Source organism: Salvelinus sp. IW2-2015, unplaced genomic scaffold, assembly GCF_002910315.2.
Source record: "Salvelinus sp. IW2-2015 unplaced genomic scaffold, ASM291031v2 Un_scaffold16629, whole genome shotgun sequence".
Lineage (NCBI taxonomy): Eukaryota > Metazoa > Chordata > Actinopteri > Salmoniformes > Salmonidae > Salvelinus > Salvelinus sp. IW2-2015.
The window spans coordinates 1-14,896 of NW_019957680.1; the positions used below are offsets into that span (position 1 = coordinate 1).

Below are 14,896 nucleotides of genomic sequence, written 5' to 3' on the forward strand. Positions count from 1 at the left end.
AACCCAGCCTAAAACCCCCAAACAGCAAGCAATTCAGATGTAGAAGTGACCTCAGCAGAGTGTAGATATGTGTTGTTTACTATCCTAACATTTCCTTTCAGTGACATTCGCTAACTCTCATCTCTGTCACACTCTAGTATGTATCTGACTTTCAGCTTTCCCATCTCTCCCTCTCAGTCCATCTACCTACTGCCCACTCTCCACCTCTATCCCATATATGGCTCTGTTTCTGTAGTGAAGACTGACAATGGAATAAAAGTTTGTACAAAGTTAGTCAATTAAAATGTGCATGTTCTTATGCCTGAGAATATATGAGTAAGAAAGGTGTAAGCCAAAAATAAAGGGTGTCAGAAAAGAGTTTTCATGGAATACAGCTGATATCCAGAGTCTATTTGATTGGGTATGTATGTGGGTAAAGGTCTGTGATGCTAGTCTAGGTTATCGCACTAACTGTTTCACTGAGGAGTTGACACCCCACCTCTTCTCAGTGCATAAACCCCTGAACATTCAAGATTAGAGGTCTTGCCCACTTGAGCCTCTATATATCTTGCTAGGAGTAGCTTAGCCCAATAATAATTGTCACCATGAATAAGGGTTAAGAGTAGCTTAACTTTCATGTTTAAAACTCCACCAGTCCCACAACTGCAAATCATTCTGGACATTTATGAGCCGTTTTCAACTCAGCAGCCTCGTGTGGTGTATGGTTATGGCAATGAAATATGCATAAAACATTATTAAACAAGAAAACTACAAATGGTGTTTGAGCATGTCAGTGAACTGCCAGACATTAACAATTTATGTTTCAAGCATATATTTTTGTTTTACCTGTGCTGTGGCCATTTAAACTTGAGTCGATGTGTTTGTCAAAAAGCCGAATTTCTGTTACCGCATCCTCTTTCTCCAAAAGGACCTGTAACAGGTGTTGTCCGAGGAACCCACAGCCCCCGGTGACGAGATAAACCAGGCCCCGTTCTTTAGTCGACATTCTTCACTGTTGCTAGTTGCTACTATCAACAATTGATGTTTGGTTGATTAAGTTACTGAGTCGTCCTTGTTGATCTTCTACAACTCCCTCTGCGATCCAACGTTCTAAAAGAGCGGAGATAAACAACGAGAGAACAAAATGAAAAAAGACAGGGCGAGGTAGAGGTGCGTTCAGTCCTCTTAAACGTTTGCTGCGTTGAACAACGGTTTGTACTGAACGACACGTTCCCCCAAAAGGTTCTTGTACGTTCTTGAATAGACCACCGTTTGGTATATGTGGCTGGAAGCAATGAGTGACGTGTTTTAAAGGGAAGTGGTCATGCTGACAGTGTTCCCCAACCCTCCTCGTTCAGTACAGCACCGTTTCCGTTCAATTGAACGTTCCAGAACGTAAAAACGTACTGAACGCAGCCCTGATCGGTTTGTACACAGCGATCGGAAACTGCTCCGCTTCAATGGACTTAATTGATGACCTTCGACTTTGTGTTTGTTCTATCATCAAAGAAAGGCAAAGATCACTATGCAAAATTAACTCGATTGGTCTTCTCGTTTAAATGTAGCTTACTGTAGATACGCTATATGCCACCATGATTAGATTAGAGTTTATTAGTCACATGCACAGGGTTGCAGATGTAATACAGTGAAATTCTTAAACTCTGAGCTCCGACAGTGCAGGTCAAAGGGAAGTGATTGAAACAATACACCAAAAAATATATACACATATTTCCAACTGTAACAGTGATAAATGTCCATTGGGGTGGGGGCAGGATACATGTTTGTTGAGGTGGGAAATGTCCATAGAGGGAGCAAATAGCTGACTAGTGGTGGCTATTCAGCAGCATTATGGTCTGGTGGTTGAAGCTATTGGCCAGTCTGTCAGTTTTTGTCATTATGCTCCTATACTGCCCGCGTCTGAGTGATGGAAGCGGGGAGAACAGGCCGTGGCTCGGGTGGCTGAGGTTCCTGATGATCTTCTTGCCCTTCCTGTGACACCTGGTGTTGTAGGTGTCCTGGAGGGCAGGCAGTGTGCACCCAATGGTGCGTTCGGCTGAGCGTACCACACTCTGTAGCGCCTTACCGTCAGCAGCGGTGGAGTTGCCATACCAGGCTATGATGCAGCCGACAGTATGCTCTCGATTGTGCTCCTGTATAACACTGCTGCAGGCTGTCGCCTTGAAATTATACTGTATCCTACACCCCGCTCACGCAAGTTCACATTCCACACAGTGGCGGTTCTAGACCATTTCAACTGGGGGGGCCAAGCTGGGGCCAGTTGAACTGTTAGAGGGGCCAGTTAAACGTTATTGTTGTCATATCGTTTTCTTCACTGCATTGCAGGCATTATCAGGCAAAAGACCATGTTCATAATCATCATCATAACTGATGTAAAAAAAGAACGATAGCAAAAATGTGTTATGTAAAAATTATTTCATACTCCACATTTAGGGGGGCCACAAGGGGGTCCAAAATTGTTGTCACATGGGGCACTGGCCCCCCCCAGAACCGCCACTGATTCCACACAAAAAAACTACAGGAAGGCAACATCTATGTAGAGCACTGAATGATTTATTTATTGTGTAGGCTATATGACAGAGGGAATCTGGTTTGGGGACTAGAACAGTCATAATCAGTACGGACCTGCTATGTTCACTAGAAATATATTATTCACTGTCAGCAGTGGCATGTATTCATGAATGCCAAGGGAAGCCAGGCTTTCCCAAATATTTAACCAATAAAATAAAATCTAAAATAATTTATCTTTCATATCTGTGTTTTCATAAATTTAGTCAATTCGCAAGTAGCTGAATCTCACCGGAGAAATCATCCGAGCGAGGGCAACAGCGTCCCTCTGTCTCAGAATGTGTAGCCCATGTATCTGATGCTGTCTGGACCAAAAGACTATTACATGTTGCCGCCATAGCATTTGATTGATTGCAAGCATTTGGCCAGCAAGCATTTGGCCTCCCTTGATTTAAAAAAAATATAATATTAAATAATAATAATTAGCCAATCAGCATTGGGCTGAGCTCAACTGTGGGTTGTCCTGGTGCCACAAAACGCCACCCAAGGGAGGCCAGTTTGGATTTGGCTTCAGACCATTCAAATAACTTCCTAAGCAAAACGTAATTTTCTGGTCTGCTTGTGTTGATGTCCTGCAGTAACTAGCTTGCTGAATCCGCCCTTTCCTAAGCCATGAATGGAGAAGGGATTTGGACTTAATTATCTGCACAGGCCAATGGTTATGACATCGATTCTGATCMAACCATAAATTAATATGTTGTGCCACTGGCCTGAGACGATTGAAGTTCAATATGTAGCCGAGTAGGCTCACGGTAACTAACTAGGTAGCTAACTTAGCTGGTTCATTGTTGCCCATGCCAGGTAGTTAGGCTAGCAAGCATTTTAGCTAGGTATCCTATAACAACAAAAGCTAAAAGTGTATGACAGAGTCATAGACTGATTTCCCAACATGAAAGAGAGGATGGCATTAGCGTTTAACTAGTCTACAAGTAGGGTGAGTTAACATGTTATGTTTTACTTGCACACACGCGTCACCAAAGATCCTGGCATACAGCAAAGCTACAGGATAAGGCACAGAGAGACATTTCAGAGACATCCACCTAAAATGATAGGTGGTACTACATTTAAAGCAATGCGTATGAACACTCGATATACAGGCACGCCACAGACACGGACACAGACACACACCAATTCCATTAACACATCTATCTCCAGGCCATCAGATTGTTAAATAGTCACCACTAGCCGGCCTACTCTACCCTGCACCTTAGACTGCTGCCCTATGTACATAGTCATTGAACACTGGTCACTTTAATAATGTTTATATTCTGTTTTACCCACTTCATACGTATACACCAGTGGAGGCTGCTGAGGGGAGGACGGCTCATAATATTATCTGGAATGGAGTCAATGGAATGGTATCAACCACATCAAAAACGTGGTTTCCATGTGGTTGATACCACTCCATTCCAGCCATTATTATGAGCCATCCTTCCCCTCGGCAGCCTCCACTGGTATATACTGTATTCTATTAAAGGCTTATCCTATATAACTACTGCTGTACACACATTTCCTATTCATATACTGTCCATACACACACCATTATGTACATAAAGGACCCTGACATTGCTCGTTCTGATATTTCTTCATTTATTTTATTTTATTTTGGGGATTAGTGTGTATGGTTTTGAAATGTAAATTACTGTTGAAGCTACAAACGTAAGCATTTCGCATTACCTGCGATTGTCACGCCCAGACCGTAGAGAGCTTTTTTATGTCTCTATTTTGGTTTGGTCAGGGTGTGATTTGGGTGGGCATTCTATGTTCATTTTCTATGTTTTGTATTTCTTTGTGTTTGGCCGGGTGTGGTTCTCAATCAGAGGCAGTTGTCTCTGWTTGAGAATCATACTTAYGCAGCTTTTTCCCACCTGTGTTTTGTGGGTAGTTATTTTCTGTTTTGTGTTTCTGCACCTGACAGGACTGTTTCAGTTTTCGTTCATTCTCTTTGTTATTTTTGTTATTAGTTTTCAGTTGTAATAAAAAGCATGAACACTTACCGCGCTGCGCTTTGGTCCGATCCTTCTTCATCCGACGACCGTTACAGCGATAACATCTGCAAAATGTGTAACAGACCAATCAAATGTGATTTGATCTAACAAGGTTAGTTTTATTTCTGAGTGTGATAGCTGGCCTCAGCCTTGAGATTGGGAGCTTAGTTATGGCACTGTATCAATAAATACACTGTGAACACTTTGTTGAAAGTTACTGTCGCCTCGACTGATCATTGTCAAGGGGTTGTAATCAAGGGGTCAAACAATGAGGAATCAATGTTGGGATTATGAATATTACTCATAAATTAAAGGGATATATTTACAATAGACAGGTACAGTTGAAGTCGGGAAGTTTACATACACTTAGGTTGCAGTCATTAAAACTCGTTTTTCAACCACTCCACAAATTTCTTGGTTAACAAACTATATTTTTGGCAAGTCAGTTAGGACATCTACTTTGTGCATGACAGAAGTAATTTTTCCAACAATTGTTTACAGACAGATTATTTCACTGTATCACAATTCAGGTGGGTCAGAAGTTTACATACACTAAGTTGACTGTGCCTTTAAACAGCTTGGACAATTCCAAAACATGATGTCATGGCTTTAGAAGCTTCTGATAGGCTAATTGACATACTTTGAGTCAATTGGAGTGTACATGTGGATGTATTTCAAGGCCTACCTTCAAACTCAGTGCATCTTTGCTTGATGTCATGGGAAAATAAAAAGAAATCAGCCAAGACCCCAGAAAAACAATTGTAGACCTCCACAAGTCTGGCTCATCCTTGGGAGCAATTTCCAAACGCCTGAAGGTACCACGTCCATCTGTATAAACAATAGTATGCAAGTATAAACACCATGGGACATGCAGCCGTCATAGCGCTCGGGAAGGAGATGCATTCTGTCTCCTAGAGATGAACGTACTTTGGTGCGAAAAGTGTAAATCAATCCCAGAACAACAGCAAAGGACCTTGTGAAGATGTTGGAGGAAACAGGTACAAATGATCTATATCCACAGTAAAACTAGRCCTATTTCGAAATAACCTGAAAGGCCGCTCAGCAAGGAGAAGCCACTGCTACAAAACTGCCATAAAAAAGCCAGACTATGGTTTGCAACTGCACATGGGGACAAAGATCATACTTTTTGGAGAAATGTCCTCTGGTCTGATGAAACTGTTTGGCCGTAATGACCATCGTTATGTTTGGAGGAAAAAGGGGACGCTTGCAAGCTGAAGAAAACCATCCCAACCGTGAAGCACGGGGGTGGCGGCATCATGTTGTGGGGGTGCTTTGCTGCAAGAGGGACTGGTGCAATTCACAAAATAGATGGCATCATGAGGTAGGAAAATTATGTGGATATATTGAAGCAACATCTCAAGACATCAGTCAGGAAGTTAAAGCTTGGTCGCAAATGGGTCTTCCAAATGGACAATGACCCCCAAGCATATTTCCAAAGTTGTGGAAAAACGTCTTAAGGACAACAAAGTCAAGGTGTTAGAGTGGCCGTCACAAAGCACTGACCTCAATCATATAGAAAATGTGTGGGCAGAACTGAAAAAGCGTGTTGCGAGCAAGGAGGCCTACAAACCTGACTCCGTTACACCAGCTCTGACAGGAGGAATGGGCCAAAATTCCCCCAACTTATTGTGTGAAGCTTGTGGAAGGCTACCCGAAATGTTTTACCTAAGTTAAACCATTTAAAGGCAATGCTACCAAATACTAATTGAGTGTATGTAAACTTCTGACCCGCTGGGAATGTGATGAAAGAAATAAAAGCTGAAATAAATCATTCTCTCTACTATTATTCTGACATTTCACATTCTTAAAATAAAGTGCTGATCCTAACTGACCTAAGACAGGGAATTTTTCTAGGATTAAATGTCAGGAATTGTGTAAAACTGAGTTTTAATGTATTTGGCTAAGGTGTATGTAAACTTCCGACTTCAACTGTACATAAGTATATGGAAAAGCATCTATTCTCATTATAAACTGAGACAAGTGTTGTTCGGAATACACAACCCAGTTGGTCATCAGTGTCTGTCTAAAAGTGTATGACAGAGTCACAAACCGATTTCCCAACATGAAAGAGAGGAGGATGGCATTGGCGTTCAACTAGTCCACAAGTAGGGTGAGTCAACATGTTTTGTTTTACTTGCTCTCACACATACACACACACACACACACACACACACAGAAATCAGTACCGTGGACAGCCACATGATATTTAACAACATCGATTGAACTAAATTGTTTTTGGTATCTTTAAATTTGTTTTCAGTCTATTAAACTAAGCATATATAGCCTTGTTGATTTTATGATGTTTAAATGTTTAAGTTGAATTGGTGCTGGAATGGCGGAGGCAGTGCTCCTGTTGARTTTGTGCTGACTTGRYGTAACTCTGTGGTTGTAAATCAYTAGTTTGTTTATTTAGTAAACTGTCYAAKARWWWKWRMRMRMWGAGAACTGTTTGTTACATGCGATATTTGCATTGTGGACTTCACACAGATGTGGCTCTCCGGTTTTGTGATGAAACAAACAGTATGTGTAGTTGAATTTATACTCCCGCTAACTGTCCGTTCCTGACTTATTTCCTTGGTTTAGTCTTTGTTTAGTTGGTCAGGACGTGAGCTGGGTGGGCATTCTATGTTTTCTGTTTCTATGTTGGGTTTTGTTTGGCCTAATATGGTTCTCAATCAGAGGCAGGTGTTTGTCATTGTCTCTGATTGGGAACCATATAAGGTAGCCTGGTGATTGTTCCTGTTCGTGTGTTCATTCTGTTCTGTGTTCCCATGTTCAGGATGTAGCGTTTTCGGTTCCTTCTGTCAGTTTGTTGTTTTTGTTCGTGGTTTAAATATCTAATTAAAAATATGGATTATCATCACCGTGCATTTGGTCTCCTCTCTTTCACCCGAAGACAAGCCGTTCAGAATCTCCCACCAGACCGGACAAGCAGCGTGGTAACGGGCAGCAGCGACAGCGCAGCAGAGCGTACTCAGGACTTCTGGACATGGGAGGAATTCTGGACGGTAAGGACGCTGTGTTCAAGCTGGAAGAGTATCGCCGCCTCATGAAGAGCTGGAGGCAGCTAAAGCCGGAGAGGCGGTTGGTATGAGGGAGGCAGCACGGAAGCGAGGCTGGAAGCAATGAGAGTCAGCCCCAAAAATGTCTTGGGGGGAGGCCTAAGGGGGAGTGTGGCGAAGTCAGGTAGGAGACCTGCGCCACTTCCCGTGCTTACCGTGGAGAGCGAGAGTACGGGCAGACACTGTGTTATGCGGAAAAGCGCACGGTGTCTCCTGTACGTGTGCTTAGCCCGTGCGGTAATACCAGCTCCACGTATCGGCCGGGCTAGAGTGGGCATCAGAGCAGTGCCATGAAGCCGGCTCAACGCATCTGGTCTCCAGTGCGTCTACCTGGGCCGGTGTACATGGCACCAGCCCTTACGCATGGTAGTCCCCGGTTCGCCAGCACAGCCAAGTGCCGGCTATTCCACTCCCGCACTGGCCTGGCTACGGGGAGCATTCAACCAGGTAATGTTGGGCAGGTTGGTGCTTAAGAGCTCCAGTACGCCTTCGGTCCGGTATATCCGGTGCTACCTCCTCGCCCCAGCCCAGTACCCACCATGCCAACACCACGCACCAGGCTTCCTGTGCCTTTCAGAGCCCTGTTCTCCTCCCACGCACTCGCCCTGTGGTGCGTGTCTCCAGCCCGGTACCACACAGTTCCGGCACCACGCACCAGGCATACTGTGCGCCCTCCAGCAGGCCAGAGTCTGCGTCTGCCCAGCGCCGTCTGAGCTGCCCGTTTGCCCAGCACGTCTGAGCTGCCCGTCTGCCCTGCGCCGTCTGAGCTGCCCGTCTGCCCAGCGCGTCTGAGCTCCCGTCTGTCCTGAGCTGTCCTGAGCCTTCAAAGCCGCCCGTCTGTCCTGAGCCTTCAAAGCCGCACCGTCTGTCCTGAGCCTTCAGAGCCGTCCGTCAGTAGGAGGCGCTAGAGCGCCGTCCAGTCAGGAGCCGCCAGAGCCGCCCGCCAGTAGGAGCGCCGAGAGCAGCGCCAAGTCAGGAGCCGCCCGCCAGTCAGGAGCTGCCAGAGCCCGCCCGCCAGACAGGAGCTGCTGAGCCGTCAGTCAGCCAGGACCTGCCAGAGCCGTTCAGTCAAGCAGGACTGCAGAGCCGTCGCAGCCAGGAGCTGCCAGAGCCGTCAGCCAGCCAGGAGCTGCCAGAGCCGTCAGCCAGCCCAGGAGCTGCCAGAGCCGTCAGCCACAGGAGCTCCAGAGGCGTAAGCCAGCCAGAGCTGCCAGAGCGTCAGCCAGCCAGGAGCTGCCAGAGCCTGTCAGCCCAGCCAGGACTGCCAGAGACGTTAGTAAGCCAGGAGCTTGCCAGAGCTGCCTGTCACGACCGGCGACAGTCGCCGGAATTGCCCTCGTCCGGAGCTGCCCTCAGTCCGGAGCTGCCCCTCTCAGTCCGGAGCTGCCACTCAGTCGCGGCATAGCTGCCCTCCGTCCAGAGGCGCCCATCCAGTCGGGGTTATTGGAGGGTCGCCGTTAAGAGGAGGGCCACGGCGGAGGTTTAACTATGGTGGGGTGGGGCCACGTCCAGCGTCAGAGCCGCCAGTTGGAGAGGAAGTTTTTCACACCCAGACCCTCCCTCTATAGGTTCAGGTTTTGCGGCCGGAGTCCGCACCTGGCGGGGGGGGTACTGTCACGTTCCTAGACTTATTTCCTTTGTTAAGTTGGTCAGGACGTGACGTAGGGTGGGCATTCTTGTTGTGTGTTTCTATGTTGGGTTTTGTTCGTTTGGCCTAATATGGTTCTCAATCAGAGGCAGGTGTTTTGTCATTGTCTCTGATTGGACCATATTAAGGTAGCTTGTTTTCACTGTTTGTTTGTGGGTGATTGTTCCTGTTCGTATGTTCATCTCTTCTGTTCTGTGTTCCATGTTCAGATGACTGTAGCGTTTTCGGTTCCTTCTCTGTCAGTTTGTTGTTTTGTTTCGTCGCGTTTAAATTCCTAATTAAAAATAGGATTATCATCACGCTGCATTTTGGTCTCCTCTCTTTCACCCGAAGACAGCCGTTACAGCAACTGGTGTGACTGTTGTCTTCTAGCTGTCACGGCCTTATTGTAATATAACGTGGTGTATGAACTAATGGCTTATGAGCACAACGCAATTGTCTCACACACAGGTTGTAATATGGCTTTTTACTGGGCTTGGCTTGGTTTGCTCAATGATTTTTAAACCAGGAACTCTCACGCCTGTGAGTTTGGGGCAATGAATGCAGAACCAGCCCCAGTAGTCGTGAAAAAGTTCTTACTTACCTTTATCTCTTTCGCTCTCTGACTGGACTGCGATTGAATATCATGTCAAATGTCAGAAGCCTTATTGTTCTCCACTGTACTTTAACAACATGGCCATTCATCCAACATCTCTCTGTGTCCAATAATAGCCTTCTTGAACAGCCCTGTAAGTCATGCACACAGCAACATTTGAATGGACAACATGTTGTGAAACAGATATTGTACTAGTGTAGACCTACATGGAAAGTGACACACACGGTATTGTATTTCCATTCCTTGCTAATTTCCAGACAGTCACATGATTCAGACAAGTTACCTATTGTCTCAGCTACAGACTGCAAAACAATGTCATTGCCAGGTTAAATGAGAGCCTATTACTCACAGCACTGAATCAGGCAGTATTTACTGGTTAAACAGCCTCGTTATACCCATCCTGAACTTTAAGTTACCATTGACCATCTGCTAAACAGTCTCACTGATTTGGTTGAATGTGGAGTATAACTGATTTTGACAATCTTGATCAACTATCAATGAAGAGTGCAAATTATTATTTTAAAATGCATGTCACAAAGTGCCCCCAAAAGAACAGACCAAGCTTGTAAGTGTCCTAGGTAGGGAGAAACCTCAGCGCCTCATCGGTTTAATTTTGAAGGCCAATAGATGCTTGAAAACAAAGTGAAACCGATGCAACTCCAGTAAATCATTTAGCCATTATGTTTGGGTTATGCTCATTCAATGAGGTATGTCCTAAATGGATGAATGATAAACATTCAATAAATAACTTCTAACATGTCCTATTTAGGGTTTTACAACTTGGCTTCACATAGTTTTGTAAATTATTTTACAACATGCAACTTTGCATAATAACATATTGGTTATCATGAGTGAGTTCAATCACCCTTGTTATAGAAGCAGAGTTCATGAAGTTAAAAAATAACAAAACCAGCTCAGAAAATGCATACTTCTTCGCCACATAATGGCGTCTTCCTTATTTGTGTTTCCTCCTCCTGACACTACACTTTGCAATCCACTTGGCTTCATTTAGAAAGCACCACGTTTTCTCCTTCTCTATCGCTCTCACACACACAGGAAACACTCAGTTTTTCAGGTGGAACTTGACTGACAAACGTATCTTCTGTTGTATCCTCTCTATGCACAAGGGCATTGCAGTTTCCGGCAAGCCTGCAAGTTCCTGTACGACATTGTGTGCGTTCCACTATGCAAACTCACCCTGATGACATACAGTATAGTACCACACCGGGTAGGAGAAGACGATGTCAAAAAGACTACTATGTATTACAAAATCGCTTGACGACCCTATATGGATATTATTCTACTACGGTCTGGTACTTCCCCCCTGAAAGCTAGATTGCAGATGAATAAAAAAAACGGAAATCTAATATCCCATAACTCTTTGCAACAATGCGCAAGTCTAATTATAATTATTATTTTTATTTTCGAAAGCTGCCGCATGCAATTATTACGTTGTCATAACTTGTATATTTTCAAACTAGCCTGAACGTGTCTTAACAATCTTATCTCTGTGTTCGTAAAATCCAGAGTGCGCTCTGGGCGTTCGTAAATTCAGTGTGTTGTCAGATTGTCCGTTTGTATATTCGGAGCCGTCAGAGAGGAGTAGGGTTGGTCCGAGCGTTCTGACCTCACCGCAGTCAATCACCTAAGCTAACTGGCTAAAATTGGCTAGCTACTTCCAGACAGAAATGAGAGAACCTGTCTGACCATTTTACTCGCCCTAGCAGAGCTGCTTAGGCTATTTTCATGTTATCTAGAGCGTTGGTGACTAACTGTGCTGCTGGCAACAATTGAATAAAGTTTTTTTGGAGACGTTTTTTAAATTTATTTTTTTATTCAAAATACAGATCAACAATTTTACATTCTTACATCATACAAAACAGAACGCAGGTATTAACGAGAAAATACTAAAACAAACAAAACATATAAAAAAATAACTATTCTAGTGCAATTGTAATCACTCTGAAAAAAATCTTATTGTAATGATTTTGGAAAATGTTATTCTTGTTATTGTTCACTAGGGTTAATGCTTTAATAAAATAGTTAAATTCAATCAACATTTAAAACAATTTTGGTATAGAATTTTGTAATTTGTGTATAAAATATTTGGCAACAAGAATTTAAAAAATCACAATCATTTCAATGGTCTTGTTATCATTGCAATAGTAACATATTGCATCTTCCATGTCAAAAACATGGGTAGTGTTCATAATGGTAAATAAGTATTTTGCAAGGTTTTCCCAAAATTCGGACACAAATTTACATTCAAAGAACACGTGAGACAGATTCTCACCTTTTTCACAGAAAACGCAGATATCATCAATAGCCACAAATTAGGATATCATAGAATTACATGGATATATCTTATGTAAACATTTTAAGTGCACTTCCTTAACTTTGTTTGGTATACAATATTTGTAAGGCCTTAACCATGCATTTTTCCAGACAATGTCAGAATAAGCCACATGTTCCCAGAACAAATCATTTGCTCTCGTGATAGTTGGTTTTGTGAATGAAAGAATTGATGTCTGCTTAATTAGTACAACAAGATTCTCACAGTAGCTCACACTTCCAACTCTGAAGTTCCTGGACAAACCATTGGAAGATCATTACAACAAAGTTAGATGGGAGTTCCTCATTTAGCTGTAGTTACCACTGATAACGCTTTATCACAGAAATAAACTATCTGAAAAGTATTTGACACTCTTTTAATTTAGTAAAATTGTCATTAGGTAGAATATATTACTCTTGTCAAAAATACAAAACAAAGTAATATTCCTCTCAATGCCCGCTGGGCGTCAGAACAGATCCATATCCTATACAGTTATCGATCTGAACTGATTCAACAAAGAGCTTTATCGTGGAAAAATTGTCAGGAACATATTTTACCACGGACCATTACAGTGTTGGTGAATGAACCTAGCCAAAGTTTAGCGCTTTACTCTTTCACGGGAATATATAATTACATTTCCAGTCAAACTTGAAAACCTCCCCACCTTATTAAACCATATATTTGGGAAATAATACCATATTGAATCAGTATTGATCAAAATCTTTTCAACCAGGTTGATCTTAAAGTGTATTTATGTCAACCAAAATCCCAACCCTCCAACCTCTTCAGCTCTTTATAGAAAGACTGACTTTTTACTTTAACTTATTTGTCCTGATGAAGTCAAGAAAGATCTTATTGATCTCGTTACAAGAGCAGATTTACTGAAGATAATGAGGGTAACACAAAACGAACTCTCCCCAAGTATAGAAAATCTCTTTTACCCAATTATAATAATTTTTGGCTTTCTTAATTTTAGGAAGAGAAATTCAAATTGTCTGACTAAGTTTTTTTTTGACAGATGATTTCCTAAATATTTAACACAGTCCTTATACAGATATTTTCTATGTCTTTATCATCCAGATCAAATGACAACATTAAGATTTCACATTTAAAACATTCAGTTTTAAATCCTATGCAATAGAAAAGCCAGTTAATAGCATTTAGGGCATTCTTTGTACTCATTAAGGGTCTTGTCTCTTAAAACAGATAATTATCATCCAGCCAGTGGAAATGTTGAATTCTTTTTTAAAAATGCGTTAAGCCATAACCAATTTGCATTATTCAGAATATCTAGAGATAGAAGTTCCACAACCCAAAATGAATAAAAAATGCGACATTGCATCCCTTGCTGTACCACTTCTGTTGTACTGAATCTTTTGGAATCATTAAGGTTTCAGTAACCCCAAACACACTTATATTCTTGTAACACATGCAAATTACTTGGATCCAATTTTCACCAAATCCAAAAAGTATTAAGAGACCTAAAGAAAATTCATGTTCAATTGTGTCAACTCTATTACAGAAGTCCAAAAATAAGACAACCGCATCGAGTCAATTGCATCTGAATAACTATAAGTCCAAGACTAAACGAATGTTAGAGCTTATGTGAACGCCCTTCATAAATCCTGTTTGAGTCTAATTTATAATGGTATCTTATTCCTTTAAACGTTTGGCATAAACCAGAGCAATCAATTTGTAATCAATAATTAATAAAGTAATTGGTCTTCAATGTCAATAGACAAGGTCTTTATCGCTTGGATCAATAAATAAGGCCCTGTTCAATATGGAGACTATTTCCCCACTTTTAATGCAATTTAAACATATATAAAAAATCGGTCTTCTATAACTCCCAAAACTGTCTATAGAATTCAACTGACAGGCCATCAGGGCCAGGTGATTTCCATTTTTTCATTGAATTCAGAGCCTCTCTAATTCTTTCAGTTGACAACAGGTGAATCGCAAAATGAGTGGAAATCATCCTCAATTACAGACATAATCTGAATGTGGCAAATGTAGATTTCAACAACCATCTTCTGAATTGAGCTGTAAAGGTTTCATAAAAAAATTGACAAATTATAATATTGTAATAGATCTTAATGCAAAACCCATGGTAATTTTGAGTCAGATTATAGATTTTCTTTTGTAGTTTCTTCTTTTCAAGTGCAAAAAAGCAACTAGTTCTTTCCCCCTCTTCAATCCATTTTCTCTTACACCTGTACAAAGGCACCCTTTGCCAGATCCGTGTAAAGCTGTTCTAATTCTAGTTGTAAAGACTTGAATACAGACCCCTCTTCTTCAGATAGATTATCTTTCACAGAAAACTGTGAAGCTTGCTCATCATCTCTTTTTCTCTAAGGTTCTTTAAGTGCATCAGCTCTTCGGCGCAAAAATATCTTTAGCTAACGATTTGATGTTTTCAATGAGAGTAGTATCTTTAAGAAGTGTGTTGTTTAATTTCCAATATCATTGAGTACCTTTCGATTTTTTAGTAGCTTGTAAACTCAGGGAAATCAAGTGATGATCAGAAAAGGGAGCCAACTGATGATCTACATCTATAACAAATTGTAACAAAAAGGCAGAAATTAGGAATAAATCTATTCTAGATTTACGTGACATAGTTTTGTTGGTCTAGGTATWACCCTTTGCATCCGGATTGAAATAACGCCAAGCATCCTCAACACAGAG

The 14,896-nt window shown here is 42.0% G+C and overlaps 1 long non-coding RNA gene across 1 annotated transcript; it reads right to left on the bottom strand.

The window, feature by feature from the left end:
• Window positions 1-9: 9 nt before the first annotated feature.
• Window positions 10-11,634, bottom strand: LOC139027496 (uncharacterized). Its single transcript, XR_011479589.1, has 3 exons — window positions 11,077-11,634; window positions 4,563-4,618; window positions 10-1,089 (listed from the first exon to the last, which is right to left on the bottom strand). It is a non-coding gene; the product is annotated as an uncharacterized lncRNA (long non-coding RNA).
• Between the last annotated feature and the right edge of the window lie 3,262 nt (window positions 11,635-14,896).